Source organism: Gavia stellata, chromosome 26 (assembly GCF_030936135.1).
Source record: "Gavia stellata isolate bGavSte3 chromosome 26, bGavSte3.hap2, whole genome shotgun sequence".
Lineage (NCBI taxonomy): Eukaryota > Metazoa > Chordata > Aves > Gaviiformes > Gaviidae > Gavia > Gavia stellata.
Window position 1 is genome coordinate 2,162,167 of NC_082619.1, and position 23,117 is coordinate 2,185,283.

General features: G+C 46.4%; 1 long non-coding RNA gene across 1 annotated transcript; it reads right to left on the reverse strand.

The window, feature by feature from the left end:
- Positions 1–352: 352 nt before the first annotated feature.
- Positions 353–17,162, reverse strand: LOC132319293 (uncharacterized). The gene is made up of 3 exons (XR_009484490.1): positions 17,046–17,162; positions 1,184–1,348; positions 353–537 (listed from the first exon to the last, which is right to left on the reverse strand). It is a non-coding gene; the product is annotated as an uncharacterized LOC132319293 (long non-coding RNA).
- Between the last annotated feature and the right edge of the window lie 5,955 nt (positions 17,163–23,117).

A 23,117-nucleotide genomic window follows, 5' to 3' on the forward strand; every position in this document is an offset into this window, starting at 1 on the left:
CTCCTTTCCCCGGAGGCTGTAGCTAAAACACCCCTGGCTCTCCCTGCCTCCCCAACCACCAAAAGCAGCTCTGCCCTGCCCTGGAAAGCAAAGTCACAGGAGTTCTTCATCTGACAGAGAGCTTGCCTGAAACCAAACAGGGTTTTGCAGTTAGGAATTAATGTTTTGGAACACAATATTATTGGATTGATTTTAAATAGATGTTTTCCTTCTCATTCATAATAAAGTGAATGGTGCTAAGAAAGCCAGAGGAAATTATATAAACCCAGCCTGCCTATTGCTTTGGAAGTGTCTTTAAATATTTCCCTCCCACAGTCAGTGCTAGATTCTGAGTAGCAAATGACAGACAGAAGAGAGCAGATGAATATCTATTTATGCAGGAAAATCAAATACATGAATAGTTATTTTGAGGACAAATGTATTTTGACAGGTATCTAATTTCATTCTGTTGATAAAATGCACTTTGTCAAGTACTTTCTTGCATTCTGGAATTGATGGCTGGTTTTGCTTTTTTTTTTTTTAGTTTGCAATCTTTCTCTGTGGGTAAAAAAAAATTGAAAAATTACATTTGTCAAACATCACAAAGCAATTCAATTTATTGTCATCACAAATGTGTTTAAAAAAAATAATCAAATATCCAGGCACTATTTATTCAGCACAAAACCCCAAATTAACAGGGAGTTGTGGTAAGGCACAAACACAGGGAAGGACCCAATTGTAACCTGTCAATGAACAAGAGCGCACAAATCTCTTCACAACTTCGCATTCAAAAAAAGAGAGAGAAGAAACACGGATGTTGAGTGCTGCTGCCAACCTCAAATAGCGGTAAAGCTAGAATCAGTGCTCAGCTCTGCTGTTGGCCTGGTGTAGAGACCGGTATCTCTCTGCATCGCTGTTCTCCCTCCCCTCCTCGCCTGTTGGGACTGTAGAATCTTCAGTGCACTGACTGGATCTTTTCATGCTAACATGCATCACTCAGCAGCATGGCACTCTCCACTAATACAAATAATTCCATAACGCACATAACAGGGGCAGCTCAACTACTATTGTAATCGCTTTTATTATTGTTGTGCTTAAACTGAGAAAATGGTTTTCTGACTGCATGCAATATTTTCTGTGTCTGCTTTCCTTGGAGAATTTTCTTTTGAGGATATAATACCCACACACACAAACATAAACTCACCTATATGTGGAACACATGCACTGTTTCTCGTCGCTAACCAATTATAACGTCTGAGAAACACCAACAACCTTCAGCAAGAGCAGAAAGGCTGCAGCTTCTGACTTCACTTTTACTGATAAGCAACGTGAACGGACCAGTTGAGCAAACATGCTGCAGTCTTCTCCCCTGTGGGTATGGAAGACAGGAAGAAGGGACAATTACTCTGTTGTTGAATGCACTGCTGGTAGGCACTCCGAGACTCTGCTAGCAGGTCTCAAGTAGAGCCCTAGATGCGGTAGAACCTGCCGGTCAATATGGCAGTTTGCAACATTCAGCAGATTAGACCACAAGCAGAGTCCCTGGGTGCTGCTATCCCCCACAGCTAAGTCTGGAGCCCTGGTGAAGAGGAGATTTTTTTTTTTGCCACTCTCTCTGAGTTCGGAAGAAACTCAGGAATGTTATAGATAGTGGGCAAACACCAAAGGAACAAAACCCTGCTTCTTTTCTAATTTGTTCTCTGTAAGAGTTAAGCCAGCAGCTGTTCACTGAATGTTGCAAATCTCATATTCCTCTGGTATCAATAACTGCTATCTTGATCCAAGCAACACAATGGCTCGGACTGAACTTCAATCTGTTTAATACGTCTCCTTACTGTGGTTATTTCACTGGCAATGCATGGGAATTTCATGGCTTTTCAAAAGCAGGACAAGGTAGCATGGATGGATTTACTGCCAGTGAAATACTGGCATAAGGAAGTTCAATTTAGCAAGTGAGGCTGTGGGCTGCTGGTCTGGAACTCTGTGGAAGAATGATCACCTGGGAAACAGTTTTCCCTCAAAGTTAATAAAAAGACTGTGTTTGTAATAAAAGTCAATGACTAAATATCATCTGCCGTAAAAAATGGCAGAAGTAGTGGCGGAAAACTCTGGTTTGGAGAAGGAAACTCAAAACCCACATCTACCACAACAGCACTTCAAAGGAGAGACAACATTTTGTCATGTATCAGCAGGAGACTGAGCTCTTGAACTTGGGCGTCCCCAAGCACTTTTTTGTTTTGGTTGGCATTTCTACCCTGAGGCTTCAGATGGAGGAACAAGGCATGGGAAGACAAAGCACATCATGAGAGGTCGCTTAACAGGGAAACATAGGGCCTGGCTGGGGGTGAAAGCATCCAATCTGCAGCACCTACCCAGCAGCAGGGCTTCTCCTCACACATGGGACACAGGGCATGAACCTCACCATTTTTGCTGAAGAAAGGAGGGTGGGAGCCTGTCCCCTACTTAGCCTTGACAGCAGATAAATATTAGCCCTCCCTGCTACAGATTTGACCTAAAAGTACAGTCTTGGTCAGAATTGATCCATGGCCTATGACTTCAGAGGACAGTGAGGCAATTGCTGAGACTTTAGCTGCTTAAATTCCTCTACCTCGAGAGAGAATATTGGGTTAACTGTGAATAGCCCTAATATTTGGAGCCAGTTCTGAGCAAATAAGCTGGCAGAAAAGGAAAGGGGGGGGGGGGGGGGGGCAGACAGAAGAGGAAAGGAGAATTTGCTTGCAGGCAGGCAGCAGTACTCTGACTCCCCATCCTGCCACATAACCTCACAGCTGTCCTAAGCTGCCTTTTGTCTTGAACTCCATTCCTGTGACATAAAAGGGGTTGGATTTTTTGCTGAAGTCCATCCTTCACAACTTTGGGGGCTTGTGGGCAGAGGATAATGCCTCCTGCACCCCCTCCTTCAGGGCTGGCTAGTGGGAACTGCATGAGTGCTCACAACAGCAATGCAACTAACCGGCTTGTTCCCACTCAGGGGTTGGGAAGCTTTATTCCCAGGGCTGACAGTACTGTGGCTTTCGCAGAACGGAAAACCATGGAAGGGAAGTAATTTGCTGCTGACTCAACCCTTCCAGGTGACAAAGTGAAGGATGCCATAGGAGGATGACACCTGGGTGATGCTGCAGGGCAGTGCATTTGGGGCACACACCTCACTATTCCCCCAGCACCGGAGGCCCCTCGGAGGGCCTTCTTCTCAGCCAGGGCTGCCCTGTAATGCCTGGTGATGAACTGCAAGTGTCCTACTAACAGGTTTTACGGATTAGAAGGCATTTAATGAACTATGACTGCAGTTCATCGAGAAAGACAAAGGGGACTCCTTTCCAGAGGCCGCCTGAATTTGTTCTAGCCTTTGCCCAGGAGAATCAATGGGTGCATTTCCAAGGCTCCCATCTTGCACTCAAGCTCGCATTCATAGTGACTGCCCTGTTGTGTCTCAGCAGCTTTTGCTGATCTCCCAGCCTGACGCTGCGCTTGCCTGCTTAGTTCTTAAGCACCTACAAACTACCCCAACCCCAGGGCAGTTTCCCTGCTTGGGGTTTCTCAAGGAGCCAGAAGCGAAGAGGGCTCGGCTGTCCATATGCAAACAACAGCTCCTGCTTCAAACCTGCCCCTGCAAATTTCCCTGTGTCAGCCAAGGCAGGAGGGGGGAACCTTGCCCGGGGAGAGAGGGGAGGCAGCTCCAGCAGGTGAGAGCATGGGATGGCTGCTGCATGATAATGGCGTTGCTTAGCAACCTCTGCACCTGCGGTTCATTTAATTAGGATGTTTCCGAGCCTCTGATGAGGCTGAGCTTGAAAGGGCTCCTGCCGGCAGGGAGTGGCCATGCAGTGGTCCTACTCAGGCACCAGCTCTAACCCATCAGCTTCAGGCTCCACAGTCGGAGGTGAAGCAGCACAGGGACCAGCATACAGCACCACTGCCCAAATTTCACGTCTCTGGACTCACGCAGAAGCAAAGCGCCATGTCCCCCCAGCTAGACAGCAGCCAAGGCTGTTTGTCACTGCCTCCTGTTCAGCTCCACATCTGGAGAACCGTTTCAGGCTTTTTCTTCTCCCTGGAGGGCGATTACTGCTCTCAACTACAGAGCTAACTTCCCACAATGACTTTTAAAGCAAAGCAGAATAAAATCTATGAGCTACTGTAAACCTAGCCAGCAAATCTGGCTGGTTAAACTAGCCCTACCGACCACCGGTCCTATCTTTCAACAGGTTTTGGGATCCCCTTAGAGACTATGGCTGGAGGATGGATATCCTTATTTCAGCATGCTATCGGCATATCTGCACTACCAGCAGAAACATGCTCACTTCACCCACATACCTATGAAACACTCCAGATGGATAGTCAGTCACTCCTACTCCTCAGGAATGATCCAGATTACTCTCCCCTTCTGGGTTTAATGCTTAATCCCAAACATTTATCATATTCTACTCCAAGCCTCCTACTTCTGTGCATGTTCATTCTTCCTGAAAGCTGCTTTCTCTTTAAAATCTCTTTAATTATCTCTTCCGCAGTAGTGTCTCCAGCTGGTACCTTCTGTTACGTTATCCTGTGGCTTGTGCATTCCTCCACGTAAAAGTATTAGACCTTTGGAGCAAGAACTCTCCCCTTCCTGGTGCAGTGAGAAGGGATAATTATGATATCCTCTAAAACACAATGTGCCTTGAGCTGCATTCTGGCAGGTACCACATTTCAAAAAGATGCAAAGGAGACTCCTCTATTCTGAGTACATAAGGGAGCTATCATGTGAAGAGCTGACTTAGCAAGCCACCTTCCACCCCAGCCAAGATTGCAGACTGGACACCAGGAAAAGGAAGATCTGCTGGGACAGCCACCCAGGGCTTCACATTTCGTGCTGGTTCAGGAAGACCTCATTTTGACCTCATTCCCATCTCCAGTTTTCCACTACTTTCCTTGTTTTCATTTGGGGCCATTTCCCCAGGAGAAGGGATAAGAATCTGATACTGGTAAGACCAGGGGGTATTTATTTCTGACAGTTTCAATTGCTCTGACCCTGCAGGAACAGTTAGAGTCTCAGGCAAGGACATGCTTCTCTTCCCTTTACCAGGAATAGTAACACAGAAAAAAATTGCTATTTTGCTTACAGGACAACATAACTCCATGTAGCTACTGCCCAGTTGGGTTCCCAGAAGTTTTGTTGCTGTTCTGTTCAGGTCCCCTTAACACAAAGGCTTCCAGTCCAAAAAGCAGTGAAACCCAACCCTTTTGTGAAGCAGTAACTGCAGAAAATAACCACCCGTAGGAATACAAGCTGCCAAAGTGAACCCACAGGATACTGGAACAGATTTGGGCTACTGAGCCCATACTTGCCCTAGTGTGGAGGAGCACCCAGCATCTCTATTGCATTTTCTTTCCAGCCCTTATCAGAAGGTCTGTAGAAGGTGCTTCTCCGGGCGTTGCTATGGTTACAGCACGATGTTGCATAGCAACAAGCTAAGCTGAACATCACCAAGGCATTTTTCCTTTCTAAATTCCTTCCCCTTGTGTATTCATCCAAACGAGTTAGATTTATCTCCAGCCCCAGCATAAACACACAGCAGGGAACATCTACCTATTGATTTTGTAGCAAGACCGTCTCTACGAGCAGTGTGACAGAATGAGGTGCGTGCTCCAGGCACCAGAATAGCACCGGGGCTGCCCCGCTGCCTCTGCCGAGGTACAGCACAGGAGGCCGGGGGGGAGAAGCTGGCACAGCCACAGGGTAATTTCATGGGGAGGCCACGCTTCTGCAAATACAGACTGGAGATCCCGCGTGCAACACCGGGCTGTAACAGAGCCAGGTCCCAGCTGAAACACCACATTTACACCTCCAAGCAAATATTCAGGAGTCCGTTCTTGCTGCACTCGCTGAGGCAGGGCTCTGGGGCTTGCTCAGCTTCAGCAGCCTGCTGACACCAGGGTCCGTGGAGGGGTCACCCTGTGCAGAGCCAGCGAGGCAATGCTAATAGCCCCAGCACAAAAAGGCATCCCACGCCGCCAAAGCACTTTCCTTCAAACGCAGAAAATTTTTCCTTATGCCTTTCAGGCTGTAGAGCTTTTCAGCATTACCATTTCTGGCAAAGAAAACATCCGTTCTCCTTCTGGTCCAGGACGTAACTGGCAAGTGTGACTGACATTCAGGAATGCAGATCAGACTTCACTGTGCCAGGGGAGAAATTTGTTTTCTCACTAAGGCTTGTGCCCACACTGTTTCATACTCTGACACCCATACACATCCACATGGCTAGCCAGACGTGTTCAGCCCCCCCCGACACCTACACACCACCCAGTCCCATGCTTCTTGCTAGTTCATGTGTCCTCAAACACTCCCAGTACATCCATCAGTGTAATGGTATGCACATTTGCACTCCTGCACGAGCACGTATGCATTCCTGCCTGCATTTATTCATCTGTGTCCCCACCTCCTGCAGCCTTTCACTGCAAGGCTGCTGTCAACTACAACTCCCTGCCATCCCCAGGATGATATAAATGCTTTGGAAGCATGCTACAGAGGCACATTCCAGCTCAGTCACTTGTTATCTTAGTCAAGAAGCTACTGTGGGAGGGATTTTTACTCCATTCTCCTGTTATTACCGCTTCTGTGAGGGGCTGTCTATCCAGATATAGCTCAAGAATAATGGTGAATCTAGCATTTACAGAGATTATTTCCTTTCCCGTCCAAGAGCTCACCTCTGTTGACCTCCAGCCCTCTACCCTCAGCCAGCGTTATGCTCCAGTTTCCCCATATTGTCTCTATTGACTGTCTGTCTCTATTGACTCTTTCCATCTGCCTTCTGTTCTCTGATAAAAAGGAGGATAAGGCTTTCTTCTGAAAGCCTGACATGGAGAATCAGCTGTTTTTCTTCATGTGCTGTTGGTGTGAGGGGGCCATGTAGGGGCTGTTCTGGGCCTGTTCTTTACATGATTCATGTCCAGATAGAAAACACACCCTCCCAGGGAAGCACGTGGCTGCTGCTGCACACATCTGTGCAGGCATACTGGCTGTGCATGGTACTGAAAGACTGTCAGCGCAATCTGCCTGACCTTTCAAGGTCCTTGAGCAGTCAGGCATGGAAAAATCTCAACAAAAAACTCCACAAAGTCACTCAAGAAAGAAAAGTCCCCTTGCAGATTTACCTTCAGCTGCAGAGCAGAAACTTTTTTTCCTCTTTCTTTTCTTACGAAACACAGAACTAAGGCAGAAAACAACCTGGCTAAAAGTCCCTAAAGGAGCTTGTGAACTTTGGATAGCTCACACTCCTCTCCGGATCTCCAAAGGAAGTTCATATATTGAGACTTGAGTTCTCGGGGCACTCAGCACGCTGGGTCAAGACTCCTGGTCTGTGCTGCAAAGACAAACACCAGAAGGGCTGCTGCATAAAACCTTGGGTTCAACTGACGGAAAACGACAAAAGAGGTTTTGAGAGAGGGAGAGCATCAAAAAGGAATGAGGTAAAACAGGCTGGAGCAGGAGGGCTGAGGGATCCTACTGAGAGTGGGTGAAAGTTCGATGTTTGTTTTTGGTAAGAACTCATGGCTTGAGAAGTGAAAGATACAGGTCTTGTGAGGTCAGATCTTTCACTCGCCCTCAGACAGAACACCCTGACTTCACAACCAAACATCGGAGAACACACCAAGCACCAAAGAGTCAATTGCATTTCAGCAATGGTGAACATTCACACCGACACCTTTCTCCAACCACTACTGCAAACCCAGGCAGGCTGCTCACAGGCCCTCAAACACCAGGGATAGCTGCTATCATCAGTTTCTCTGTGCCCAGAATTATTCAAATACTGAGATGAGTTGGGTTATTTCTCATTATTACTCCTCTGCTGTGACTACAGTGTGCCTCAGATCAGAGTCTCTGTGCGAGATACCGTACAAACCCACAGCCAGACAACAATCCCTGTGGAAGGGGCATCCTAGGTGACACTAAAGCAATTACAAACAGCACAATAAGCTGTGCCTGCAAGCCTGTGTATGTATTTCACTAGCATTCTGCAATGGTGGACAGGCAAGTTGGAAAATCCAGCCTGATTTTCTTTGCAAAGCCCAGGGGGATCCTTGGCAGCATAACCTGCTGTCTGAGCAGTGGATACAATTATTAAAATATGAGCTGTGCTAATGCAGCAGACGTGGCTGTATTGGACCCAGCATCCATTGCTTCTGGTGTTATTTTTAATATGTATTCACCATGCTTGCCTTTGTTGTGTGACAGCTCCTGACAGATCTGGTTTCTGTTGCACTAACCTAGCAGACAGGAAAGGAATCACATCTTGCTGGAAGTTGGCCGGAAGAACAGCTTAATGAATACAGTCACCAGGATTTGACCCGGTTAGGTGGTGAGCCAGCACCAGCCGCAGCATGTGCTCCCCCCTCTGTTTTAGTGCACTAGCGTGTTTGAATGCTTTCTATAGAGACAAGAAGCATGTCAGGCGAGTTGGATAACATACGGCTGATCCATGTCAGCTATATCCGTGCAGTGCACTGCCCATGTCTGCAGCTGCCTCTCAAGTTGTTCCACCATCAGAGGCTAGTGCCAAAAAGATCTCCATCTGGGAGTTGCTGTAACAGAGTTAGCACTTAACTTGCCTCTCGCAAGTAAGGCCAGCTACCTGCTAGCCCCCAGGACTGGAGGAGCCCAATGGCTTTTTTGTGGCCCTGACGGCTGGATGGCTGGCACAGGATCAGGCTCTTTGCCATGAGATGGGCAGAGAAGAGTGTCACACTTGTGCTGTGTCCTGTGTTATTCCATCCCCTTGCATGCTCCTTTCCTTGACTTTTTCATTGCTGATACTGGATGAAGACTCCAAGAAATACCCTGTTACACTGGCTGAGAAGGTGTGACCACTGAGGCTAGAAACTAGTGTGTTTCTAATTACTGGAGCTGAGAATTTCCCAAGAGCCTCTGTTTTGGCATCACAAATCTGTTTGAGCAAGGACTGGGCTGTGTGACTCCCAGCTGCCCCATCCCAAGCCCAGAGCTCGTTCCAGAGAGCAGGCTGCATGATACCTCAAGTGTATTCCACTGAGTTTTGGCACACAGGCTGAGAACAGGCACCTCACAGAAGGCATCCTGGCTTGGTGTAAGAACAGCTCCCCATTACAAGCGATCACAAAATCTCTCAGATTGGCCCATTTCTGCTAAGATTAGACCAGGTCAGAAATCTTGGTGGATAAAACTGGGATATATACCTGGACAAAGCAGGCCCATCTGTATCATCTCCAAAAGCTGATCTCAACTATATACCTGATGAAGTACAAGGACAGGTCCAAACCAGAAAAACAAGGTTCAGGAGAATTTCACAAAGCAAGCCTTGCTCCACCATGTGAGACTTCAGCTGTGTCAGTGCCTCCTCAACTCACAGTGTTACCTGGTTTTGAATGATGCTATTCATTTTTTTAAGCAGTGAAAGGACATAGGAACTAATCAAGGGTGGAAGGAAGACACCTGAACATTTAGTGAGCAGTGATCTTGCTTGGGGGTTCGTTTAAACAATAGCAAAGACTTACCAGTGGTAACAATTCTGATGTGTTCAAAACAACATGGACAAAAATACCTAGAGTTGACCCTCACCTTGGCAGGTGAGTCTTTGATATCCTAAATTCCCTTCTTAGGGAATTCAGTTGCTTCTGGCAGCCCTGGGGCTCCATGCAAGGACCAAAGCACCAACCTCTTTGCTATGCCAATGGCACCCCCATTGCCGGATAGATAGAACCACCCTAAACTTCAAGCCATAACTTAGCAGCTGAGACAGTGTTTGCATTGTTTTTCCTCTGACAGATCATATTCCATATTAAAAAAAAACCAAGACAAACAAATTGTTACAAGCCAACAAACAGGTGACAAGGAAACAGCTTGCATTAAATACTTATTTGTAACTAAGTAAAGCTCCTGGGATCAGGCCTATTCTTGCCAATATGAGAAGTTTATCTATAATTTTCCACCCTCACAGGGAGTGAGCTGCATTAAGACTGAACTACAGCTATTGTTTAGTGCTTCCAGTCCCCCATCTTCACATTAAATCACAGCCTCTAGAAACCAGTAGTGCCTATCTCTCATGACGACACAGAGTAGTTGAGATTTCGAGCGATGCACAAAGCTCTGTGATTATATTAGAGCCCTTGGATGTGTTTGGATTCAGTGGGCTATCATGAAGCTCCAGCCAAGCAGAGCCACTTGAGTGAAGCAAACAAACCACCATGCAATTCAGTTATAGCAGATTGCACAAGCAGCAGAAAAGGGCAAGCAAAAAAGAGCAAAAACCAAGCTGTCTTTTTCTGAGGGCTGTGGCAGAACTCCACTGTGAGTAGCCCAGCACAATCATTGCTTAAGTCACAATTGCTTGAAGAGCAAGATACTGCCCCTTGCAGAGTGAGCCTTCCCTAGGGAAGCGGTGGAAATGAGTCTCAGTTTGGGAGCTGTCATGTCACCTTCCTGAAAAGAAGGGGCTGGGGAAGGAGGGAGAGGGAGGAGAAAGCAAGAATCATCCTTATCTGCTCACCTCCTCCCCAGTGAGTCCTGTCCCGTGACAGCCACTTTCCCTCCAAATCCTGGCTACCTTCTCTTTTATTAAGATCTATGGTCCGACCAAAGTGGCAGAGCTGGTGCCAAGAGGTCAAACACATCCCTTCCCCAAGCCCCACATACTGGTGTTGACATTTCAAACAAGAATGTGAGAGCAGAGAAGATTATTTCCTTGGGCAGTGCAGGTCTCTACACTGATCTCTATTAATAAGCCTGTGTGCTTTCGTGTTTGTCTCCAAAATGGACTAATTCAAGAAAAGTAAACATGTCAACTAAATTGCTAAACATGTTAAATATCCATTGTCTTTTTAAGTTCAGGTTTCACAACTGGTATAAAACATGATGCATAAACCCCAGAGCAGGATTTGTGAGACTGCAGAGTTCCACTTTAAAATCAAAGCTCCTAGGCCAATGATTGCAAGTCCATTTTGCAATAATGAATTGTTTGTTATAGAACACGTCATAGAGCAGATGTCTCATCAGTCACTGTGCCAGAGACTACAGCACTCTGAGAGGCTCAAAAATCATTCCTGGATTATGGTACAAAATTATGAGGAGAGAGATGCAAGTGTTCAGTCTCAGTAAGAGCCACATTTCTGTTCTGTTCCACACGTTAATAGACAGTGCTTATCCAGAAAGCAATTGGCACAGTTTTCACTGCCTTGCGTATTGGACTATAAACACTTTAGACAAAGGCTTGGCTAAGTTAGAGCTCAGAGGACCAGCCCCAGGGCTCAGAGAGAGGAGAGAGGTGTGTTTGTCTTCAGCAAACAGGGTGTTTGCTGGAGACGATGCTCCCCTGGCCTTGTTCACGTCATCACTCAGCGCTCCCACTGTGCCACAAGGAGGGACTGATACCAGTAGCAAGTGACAAAGCATTCACTTAGGAGCTGAGAGCCAAGATGCAATGAAGTAAACAGATGCAAAGGAGCTGGTGACATTTTCTTGCAAATTCACATGCTCCAGCTCCTTAACAACGTACACAGCTGCACACAAAGTATACCTTTAATTAACACACTAGAGCAAACTAACAGTAACTGATATATGAGAATGAGCCATTAGTAAATCCTCCCTAAACAATTTTCTCATGGAGTGGAATGTCTTTTGCTTTATGATTTCCCCATCTCCATGGGGAGTCCTGGAGGACTCCGGTCTTGCAGAGCTTCCCAGGAGTGTGCTTGGCTGCTCCGAGTTCCCAGCACCACCTCCCTGCAGACGAACTCAGACTTTTCCTGTATCAGCTACTCCTACATCTCAGCTTCTTTTCTCTTTCTGCAGACTGAAATTCAGCTCCTTTCCTCTGCCTCTGCTCTTGGAGGAAGCTTCACACAAGCACTCAGACTACAGTAGGTGTAACAATGCTCAAGTGGGGCCAAACACTTACACCCACCATACAGAGATCTGACGCCTGAGTGGGGAGCACTGGATTCACTTCCTACCTCTGCCCTGGGCCTCCCGCATGACCTAAAGAAAGCCATGTACATCCTAAGACCCCCAGCCCGCTGCCCCTTCCAGCCCTGCTCTGTCCGGTGGGCTCAGCCAGCACTTTCTCCACTGAGCTCACACATTCACATGCATATTTACGCTGCCTCACAGAGAGGTGACCCACATCTCAGCCGTGGTTTCAGGGCAATCCTGTCCTGATTTAAAAAAAAATAAATCAGTTCACAGTAGCCTTCTCCCAATAGCAGAGCATCAGGACAGCAATCATCTCTAGGGGCCAGGAGGAAGAAGTCGTTTGATCTTCTGTCTGATTTCTGGCACACATGTGGCTCTGGTATTAAGATGTATCCCACCTCACAGCTTCAGGATCATTAGGGGCTTTGGAGAGGCAAAAAATAAAAAAATCAGGAGTCTAATATACAGTTAAATCAGAAACCCATGAAGGAGCTGGGAACTGTCTTTCATTCCCCACAAAATGCTTGGTTATTTACTTCAATCAGGACAGACTTTTGCAGAGAAACTGCTTGGGGTGGTTTGGGGTTTTTTGTTTGTTTGGTTTTTCAAATGAAAATAATTTTTTTATCAAATTCAACTTGAATTTTATCTCCAATTTTCTGAGAGTTCAAAAAGGAGAAGGCAGAGAGAGCACAAGGCACCTCCTGACATTCTTCAAGGTCAGAAAAATCTAGAAAGGAAGAGGAGAATATCTCCATTGTGTACTGATACCAATTAAGTTCAAATTTAAGTCACCCAAGTGACTAGCCTAAATTTGGAGTCTCTTATGGTATTCCGGGGGGGAGAAGGAATTGGCAGAGAGGCCAGATTTCTTAAATGCAGTCTTTTTTACCAATACAGAACGCATAGTCAAACCAGAAAGGGTTTCCTTGCCCTGATCTCCATGTTTCCGCATATCCAACCCCTAATGTATTTTGCCAAGCATCTTCCATGCCACCACCCTACCCAAGCCTCTGTGGAAGGCTGGTTTTGAACACCTTTCTTTCCCAAGAATCCGTCTCCCTGCTCCTCTTCCTCATATCCACCCTGCTTGAAATGCAAAATGCAGGAAAGTCTCTGGCTGGCAAAATTAACTCCTGAGCAGACTCATACATCTTTCTTTGAGGTACAGATAAGTACCTGGGTGCGTCCAAGCTGAGCCCCAAGGGATGAGATCTTTTGTACCTTGTCCCTCTGAGCCAGCCACTCGCTGGTTTATGCCAGGAGTACCCAGAACAGGTTTGCAGATCAGCTTACCTGGCCTGGCACTACTGTCTCTGGATTAAGCAATGGAGAAACAAAACAAAACAAAAATCAGACCCTTAATCACTACTTCATGCTCAGCACTACAAAACAGTCATTATGGCTGTATTTTCCACTTCCTTCTGCATAGTAGAGATCAGCATTTTCATACACTTAAGGCTACCCACCAAGAGGCAAATTTGATAGTGTAATTGCATGTCTAGATAGCAGCAGCCTGCCCCAGTGGCATCTTTCTCCTGCATCATCATATCAACAAATGGAGAATGCGACATCAAAACACAAGCCAAATAAGCCTGGATAATGGTCCTCCTAGGCCTGACGAGCCAGTGGGTCCTCTGGAAGAGAAAAGGGTCTGTCATCACTTGAATTCAGTTCTGCAATGAACAAATGGACGCACCCGTGATGTGTGCTCATACCCAGGGATTCCTCTCCCCGCTACCATCATTGTCCTGCTTGGTTTCTCTTCTCTATTTTTAGTCTTTCTTCCTCCAGGATAAATTAAAGACAGCTTTTCTCAGTCTCCTCCCATCAGAGAAAACACCCAGCTCTGGCACACATACTTACACTGCTCTGCAGAAAAAGATGAAATTAGACTGAGATGTGACACATGCCTACAGTCATCTCTTCACTACCTCCCCGTGAGATATGTAGGGCAGAACCCCAGGTCTCTGGTACCACACTCACACATTGCCTTTCAGTTGTGCTGATTTGCTCCAGTTTTGATGATGGCAGATAGGATCAGTGGCAGGACACAACTTCTTCCCCTGTAGCACATACTGGTCTGCTTGCAGGTACAGCACCCTTCAAGGCAGGACCTCTAAGGCCATTTCACGCTAAGTAGCGATAAAAGCTCTGTTTCCAGCAACGCTCACCTCTCCCTCTCTCGGAAATCAGAAACTTTACTCAGAGGACTGTCCATCGATCTGCTGGCTGTTGCTACAAGGTGTTTTATCTGGCACCGTTCCTGACCTCAGCATGTGCCTTAAAGCATACATCCAAGTGGCAGGACTGAGTATTTGCCTTTCATAAATTATTGGAGAGCTGCAATAAATCCACCATAGGATTAATTGTTCTGATCACCCTCCCATCCAGTCATTGCACAAAGAGTGAATGATAAAACATTTATTGTAAACATTCATATATACCTAGCAAAAAATATTTCCAAATGAAAGAGCTTTATAACGCACAGCTCTAGCATGCTTTGGCCTTGCTCCCGTTATTAATCACCTGCAAGGTCTCCTTGATTTCAGCAATGCAGGACAAGATTGCAAGCAATCCTGGGAGCCTCTGGTTAAATGGAATTGGCTCCTTTAGCTCAAATGTTGCTGCATTCAGGCTTTTAAAGATAAACTTTTCTATTACCAACTTCAACCTAAGGCAGCAAAATCTAATGCAGCTACAAGGAAGGATCAGCTAAGAGCAGAGGTCCTATTTTTTCCCAGCCAGTGGGAAAGAAAATGCAGGCAGCCAGCGTGTGCCTGACTGGAAAAACATTTACACTTCGTAGTGAACCTTATTCTGGAACAAAGCAGGACTTCTTGAGGGAAGCTACATAACTGCTGACAAAGAAAAGCTTGGCCTTATTTCTTAGCCTGTGTGTGGTACCTTCTAGTAACAAGCTGTCACTGAATGCTGTCTAACACTGCAAAAACATTTTAATTCTTACAGCTCCTCCCTTTATCACAGTATTAGGATATTGTGCAAGTTTTTGGTTGGTTCATTTCCATTGTTGATTACTGGTGGTGAATAGCAAAGCAATAAAGTATATCCAGTGACAGGTTCCACCACCAGGCAACATTACAACATGAGAAAACTGATTAATCAGGTTGTTGGAGTAAGGCAAATTATTGCTGCGTAAATGTGTTAGAGATTACTGGAGCACTTGGCTAATTAATTAATTTTTGTCAACAGCAGTTTCCTCTTCCCTTCAGAAGCTCTTACAGGGGTTTACCCTCATGGAAACACTCTTTAATACTCCATACTCTCACACATGCCTTTCCCACGTACTTACTCATTCTCCATCAGCCTCGATGGGTTTTGTTAACTACTCTTCGTGTCTAGTAGGCACAAAAGCCCAGAAGGTAAAGCTGTGCAAGCTCAATAGATCATTGATTTCTCATTGCTATGACCATTACTAGTCAGCAGACTCAAGTCAAGTCCACATTACAAATACTTGGACTATTGAGAAACAGCAAAATATGGAGCATATCCAGAACCCAAAATTTGTATTCCACTTAACAGCAGAAAGCCAAAGTATTCTGTATACATCTACCCACATTTTACTACTAACTTCCTGCTTGTGTCTTATCTCATTTTAAGCAAAGCGTTCCAACAGCTCAGCAAGCTTAAAGACCTAACACTGTATCCCAGAGCAGAGTGCATGCTATCCAGAAAAGCAATTGTTCACTTGGTTCTGGTTTTCTTCTACACCAGTCTCAGGACAATTGCAACTTTGATGAGGTTAGCATAGGCACAAAACATTGCAACTCTGATTGTATGTTGTGGGTTAAATTTCAAATAGTCCTTTCTCTCCTGTGATTGTATAAGAATTAAATATTAATACATCAGCACATAGCATTAAGCAGCACAGCAGATTCTCAGCATAAAGGATGTACAGTGTAAATATGTCAACAGTTTCATTTTCTTTCGCCCTTCACTTGCCACTGTAGAGTGCCAATAAGGAAGCACTGTTGTGTAGCTGTTAAACGCCTTAGAATGCTTTAGCTCAGCAGTGGCTGCATTTTCTACTTCAGCCTGACATTCGGCTAACAGAGGATGCACTTTAAAGGAGAAATGATTGTCTTGTGATTAATCCATAAAAATAACACAGTGGTACTCAAGAGATCTTGCTTAATTTCTAACTTTTGTTACAGGCTTCCTTAATTTCTCTCTAAACAGTTTCTCAGAGATCATAACACTATTCCCTGCTCCCAGTCTCGCCACATTTAGTGCATCTAGTATGTACCCTCCACTGAGCAGGGATTGTTTTTCATTAAATGTCCATACAATAACTCCACAAATGAAGTCCTGATCATCTCAGACATGGCTTTGAGTATACCTGCAGTGTCACTAATAATCAAGTTGGCGACTTCAGTGAACTTTTAAGAACAAGCCGCTATAATATGGGCCTAGTTCTTTCAGGTTTTTTATTCACTACTGATTGACTCAAAGGAATTTGTAATTCACCACACTATTAAGATGGTCCCCATTTGCCTTGCAGAAGTTCAGCAAAGAAGAAAGAAATCAGGTTTTTGGGCCAGCTTAGCTTTTACTGACAGTGTCGATCTTCCATACCTCTTCTCGCTCCACACCTACCTCTAGAGACCCTCCTGGGGAGCCAGGCCAGATTGGCTCATCTTCCAAGATGCAGCTGCTACAGAAGGGGCACAGCTCTGCTGCGCACAGAGGTGCAGCCCTGGGCTGCATCCCGGGACTGCCGTGCAAACACTAAGCCATTTTATTCTATAACAAGTTGGAAACCCTGGAGACTTTCATCAGAAATGGCACTAATACCACATTTAGGCTTCAAATTTTTGTTATTTACACAGAGATAGCACTCAAGCAAACTCTCACGTACTTCTGTTTCAAATCCTTTCCTGCTCCTCAGACCTAGGGGAGCTAGGCTTCATCCAGGTTTAGCAGGGACAAGAGAGAAAACACCACTTACTGCATTTGCTTGATTTGGTCCTGTCTTATGTTCCCAGCTTCATGTTCCCAAGCCCAACAAGCACCCACATTAGACAGACAGGAGGGCTAGGGAGATATTTCATTTCAGAATTCCCAAAACCCCACTTGGTGACTGCAGCATCCCATAGCATCTCACCATCCAAGGTGCTGCGGATACAGCATCCTACAGTACTAACTCCTCCATGCACCGCTGCAGAGCTCATCTCCTTGCTCTGCTCCAGCTGTTTGCTTTCCTTCTCCTTTCCTTTGGCTAAGTCAGGAGCAGGATAACAGCCTGGGTCCTCCACCCCTTAATCTATTTTAGGTGTTTCTGTGGCAGCTAATGCTGTTGCACAACAGCTGCTCTATTCCAAGTGTCGACCTGAGCTATTTTTAGCTATATTATAGTGAAGGGAAGCTTAAGGGAGGCAATTGTCTTCATTACAGTCTCAAGAGCATTTCCCAGACATTAGCTATTGTCTACATCAATTTTTTTATTAATTTGAGTGTAGTATTCAGACCAGCTCTTACGCTTCATGATATTCTCAGCTTAGTTAGATCCATTTAATTACCGCCATTAATAAGCAATAAGGCTCTTAAGAGTAACAATTTCCTTCTGCTGACCATTTCTTAGGCTCCAAGACAGAAAATGCCATCTTTTAACTGGTAGGACTGAAGGGGTAAAAAAGCTTTCCAAAGCTGTGGATCATGGAGAAAAATCACAAGCAACTTTAATGACTAGGATATTTTTAATGCAAATTCTGATGCACTTTGCTGTTTTAATTGCACTGGTTACTTACAAGAAATTTACATAATCAAACTCACAGCCTGTTACTGTAGTCAAATTGTCATGAAGGATGACTGACATCACCAGATCGTGTGCATTAATCACAGAAGTCCATCTCAACTATTGACAGAGAAGAAAAGGTAGAGACGTGGGGTCTGTGGGACTAACAGTGAAGTCTCTTCAAAGCACAGGTCAGTCTTGGCATCAGTTTCTTCCTGAGCTGATTTAAAGGACAGGTAGCTCTGAAAAGCCCTGTCAAATACATCTCAAAGAGTAAGGCAAAAGTAGCTTTACAGGGACGCAATCAAGTAATTTTTATCTCTTAGATGTACTCATTTTTGATTCTGTGATTTTATTTTTGTTTTCCTATTCTTTAGTTAGAATTATATGCTGATAGATAGTACTGACCTGTTCAATATTCTGACTGATGAGTAAAGCCTTACAGACAGCATAAAAACACTAAACCATCCACTCACCACCCATGTCTGTGCTGCATACAAAGGATGGTCTAGGCACTCTCAGATCCAACAGTCAGGCTTCCCAAGCAAAGCTAGGGTAGTGGCTCCCTAGCAATAAATGCAGATGCTGATCACTTCCAGCTGAGGCAAGGGTTGCTTTCGATGATGAAGGATTTCAGCTGTTTTGAGGTCAGTCTTAGACACTAATTTAAAAAAAATAAAAGAAAAGCCTTCTCATGCTTGTTTCACCAGGAAGAGAAAAAAAGGAAGGTTTGGGGTCTTTTTAGATGTTATGCTAAGTGAGCTCTCAGGAGGCCAAGCTATACGCATATTTTGAAATGCGAATGTATTGACGAGAGAGCTTTGCATGCTGCTGAGCTGGAGAAATGCACATCCAATGCTGGGAGCAGGTGACTTGCTAGACTTGCCTTTCCTCCCAGCTGCTGAGATGTGTCTTTACTCCTAAGGATCTAAAGTCACATCTGTTGCAGAATCACTGACAATGTTGCAGATTTCCTACTGTTCCATTTTTGCTTCTACTGATTCCTTCTTTAGACACTTGTCTGCACCCTCTTCTCCCAGAGTACTTGAACGAGAGCTTAGCACCTTTGCTATTCTTCCTCCACCCGCTAAAAAAGATCCCACTTCTTCAACTCTTCCATGTAGAGTGATCAAAGTCTGACTCAAATGTCTGGTACGCAAGTCATAGTAATAGCTCAGGAGATTTTATCCACAGTACTAAAAACAGAAGGACTAAGATGCAAAATGTTTTGTAACTGAAAATGTTTTGTAAGAGAAATTCAGCAAAAGAAAAATCGCATCCCACTAGTCCAAACCTGGACAAACAAGCCTTTAGAGGATTCTTGTCAGAAGGAAGATTCTTGTCAGAAGGAAGTTATCCAAGACATTTGCAATTATACAATATCTACTTGCTTTTAAATTAGAATGGTACCAGAAATGGTTGATCTACAGCCTGTACATTCTCTGGAAAATGTTTTTAATGTAACAAGACAAGAAATGTTTCAAGACGTTAGGGTAAAATTCATGAGTATTTTGGAGGCACAGGCTAAGCAAAAAAAAAAGAGTCCAATGGCTATTAAGTCAATTTAAAAACATACTGCTTTCCATAGCAAGAAAAGAGCTCCTAGCATGGAATCTGCAGCGAAGACTCACTGTCTGTGATGGAGGCCATTTTAAACAGGACCATAGAAACCCAGATAAGCCAGAACTGAAAGTGCTTATATAAGAAAAGGGCACAATTCGCCCGTCTTCTGAAGCTAAGGAAACACAAAACATCGGACTCAATTAGATTTCTAGGCCATGCTCCCATCCGTACAAATGCTGCTTAAAAAAGCAGTTAGTGCTGCTTCTCTTGTACTTGAAGGGTAACCTCCAGCAATCTCAAACTCCTGCTGAGTGCACAAGCACACGCCACCAATACAAAATTTTTTTAAGAAACTGGAGTCTCCTGTGTGCCCCTGAAAGAGCATCAGGGCTCTTGTGCAAGAGAGTTTCCCTGGCAGAAAAGCGTCAGTCTGCCTTTGCTGATACATTCATGAGCAGCAATGGCGGAGGCAATGCCCTGGCCATTTTCTGGATAGCCCGGAAATACCAAAGCTATGCATGTGGATAGCTGGGCTCCCAGGCCCATGTGTGTGTCAGCAAATTCAGAGTGGCTGTCAGGAGGAGGAAGACCCACCCTGCTTCAAGTAAGGTTTTCAGAGGCAAAATAATTGCAAGACTTAGGACTTTGTACCGCTTGCAACAAACATCATGGGAAAATGCACGTGTATGCTAGTCATTGGAAAAATTCACGCTCAGCTGCAAAGAGTTCATCAAAAGCCACTGAAGCAATTGCTCCTTGATTTGTTGCCCTATGTTTTCATTTAGTTTTCCCAACAACGCAGCAATGAATATCAGAGTCACTGGCCCATGAAGAAATACCAAATAGTAAGGAAGAGAAGCAGAATACATTCCCCCAGCCAGTGGAGCTGCTGAACTGAGAAACCCATGCTGTGGAAGGTAAATGAGGGACACTGTAAGAATGGATATGGTCTAGTCACTAACGTCACTGAGCAGCCCCATCCTTGCCTCTTTGTATCCCACCTAAAATGCCCACTTCAAAAGCACTCCTGCTTTTGGCCACAGTTGCTGTTCATACGGAGCCCACAGCAGACTCAGACAGCACTCCTTAGCACAGTGCCCTCCAAGCGGTCAGGGGCTGTGCCTCTGCCCTGCAGTCAGAAAATGAAGGCAGACAAAGGCTAAGGGATTTGACCAAGTTCATGCGGGAAGTATGTGTCAGAGGAAGGAACAGACATAATGGTCCCAAATTAGCACATTCCCCATCATACTAGCAATTCCTTCTTTCTTGACTGCCGATACCGAGGCTGTTCCTTCTTTCTCCAATGGTGAATTATACGTTGGAAGTTTGCTCAAACATCTGCAGACAAGCTGTCACTATTTTCCTTCTTTCCCATTTATTAATCTCAATTCTGTCCCTTTAAGGCTCCTGCCCAAAGCGTATGAGAAGAGCAAAAAAAAAACAGCATTTCTTCCCGTCATGTTAATGTTTTAAAGCCAACTGACTTAGAATCACTGCAGCAAAGCTGTACATTATGCATGACAGACAACCCTTGCAGCCCACCCCAGATGGGAGCTGGAGGAGGCGGGGGAGTGTGGCTTTGCTCAGCACTCCTGCCTGCCCGCCTGCTTCTGCAGGGTACAGTCACGCAAAAAACCGTCCCATGCATCGCTCGGAGCCCCCTCTTTCCCGTCTCCTTCGCACTACTTTGGCCCACCAAATCCTCCCCTTAGGAGCCGCTAGAAGCTCCAGCTGTGGGAGCGGGGTTGTCATATGCAGGGGCGGGCGGATTTAGAGATGCACTGCGAGGAACACCTCTCTCCTCCTCATGAGCTCCGCAGCCGCGGAGACAGGGGAGAGGGTGGAGGGGTGAAGAAGGGCTGCGCTCCCCTTCGCAGAGACAAGACAGGGAGAAGTAGGCTTTCCTCTCACCGGTACCCCAAACGGAGCAAGAACGGGGCGTGCTTCCGCCGCCTCTGTGAGGATGCCAAACCCCCGGCCCAGCAGCTGCCAAAACGCGCCCCTCCCCGGGCTGATCTAGGCCCAGCAGGGCCGAGCTGGACCCGACTTTGGCTGCCGCGAAGCCGCGCTCCCTCCCCTTCCCCGCACGCCGGGGAGCTGCCGGCTCCCCGCCCTCGGCACGCCACGGCGCGGGGCCCGGGGCCCGGCCGGGCTGGGCGGCCGCGGGGCCGGGCTGCCTCCCCGGCTCCCGGCGTGGCCACGCAGTGCGCGGTGGAGCATTGCCACCTGCCGGCGCTGGGGGACGCCTGTAGCCCTGCCGGCGCGCGCTGCTCGGGCCAGCGGGAGACACCCCGCGCTGGAAGCAGAGCTGCGGGCAGGGAGAGGGGATAGCGACCTTCGAAGACCACCCGGTCCCACCTCCAAAGACGGAGGGCTCGGCGAGGTGCTGGGGTGTGACACGCGGCAACGAACTTCACAGCTCACGCAGAGTTATAACGCAGGCATGTTTATTGCGGCGCCGGGTGCAGGGGGATTTCTCCACAAAGCTTGCACACCGCGTTAAAATCATGAAAAGGGATTTAGAACAAAGTTAGTTACGCCGACTGGTGCTACCCCTTAATTAACTCTTGGTTAATACTTTTCTTACTTCATCTGAAAGTTACAGTTCTCTTTTAATTCACCCCGCATGCTCAGAGAGGAGGGGGCTAAATTGGGTTGGGGCTTCTCTACCTAGGAGGTGTGTTTTTTAGTATTAAAATGAGATTATAATGAGACAAGTTAACTCTAGGGCACTATTTTGGCAGTCTTTTCTATTTTTCTACGATTCGTCCTTGCGCTAATCATTATTGCTAGTTAGCAGAGAGTCAGTGAAGACAGTCTTTATCTCTAGTATGTCTAAGTACCAGGTGCAGTTGTTGCAAAGCATCTTCTCTACATTTTTCTTTCTTACTTTTAACCCTTGTTTCTCAAGGTACCCTGTAACAGGTGGCAGAGTGACTCCCGCTCGCCAGGCTCCAGCAGCCCTCAGGCAGCGCTCCCAGGCACCCACCCCACGGGGTGCCCGCGCCCCAGCCCCCAGCCAGCCTCTCCTCGCACCCCAGCACCCGGTCTGCTGCTGTTACTGTTTTGTTTACCTCTGCTAGCCATTTGCCAGGTCTCCCTAGGACAATTGGTGCAGGCAGTAACCAAGAGTGCACACTCCGAAGAGGAAAGATGAAAGAGCTGTAATTTAAGCGGAAACAGAGTAGATGGCACGTCAAGGGGGAAACGCACACTGCCAAGCCTTGCGGCCACAGTCCAGGTTTAGGTTTCTGTGGGTTCTTTGATGCAGCATGCCTGCGAGGTGTAAACGCCGTAGCTGTTCATCACTTTCCCCTGGGTCAGGTGGGATGCTTTGTCTTCCACTGAAGGCGGTGCAGCGCCTTCCCCTCCAGAGGCTCTGTCCCCAGCCTGCATACTGCAGCTCCCCGCTCCTCCCTCGAGCTGCAAGAGAGCTCAGGCACACACACTTCTCTCTCCTTTGTTTTAGCAACTTCCTCTTGCTTTTTTTTTCCTCTCTCCAGCAACATCGCTGCACTTTCATGGCCACGCAGTGCCAACCAGAAGCCCAAGGCCTCTGTGCGTGTGAGCCTTTGCCGATACAGGCAAAGTCTTGGGACCTGGGATGTCTGTGCTTCCTTCTGTAGGAGAAATTGGAGGGCCCTGACCTCATACAGAATCAATCCCATCCACAAAAGTAGAGAGAGAGATGTAAACCAATTATTTTCCTTTCCATCAGTGGATCCTAAAGCATTTGACCTGTCAGAGGGAGCTGGGTTCATCTCTATTTTACAAAAGGGGAAACTGAGGCCCCTGAGTGAGGCACATTGCTCATCTGGCCGGTGGGGGTGGACCTTGCGGCTGCTCCCAGCTCGTATTGTAACACCAAGACCCCCTCAT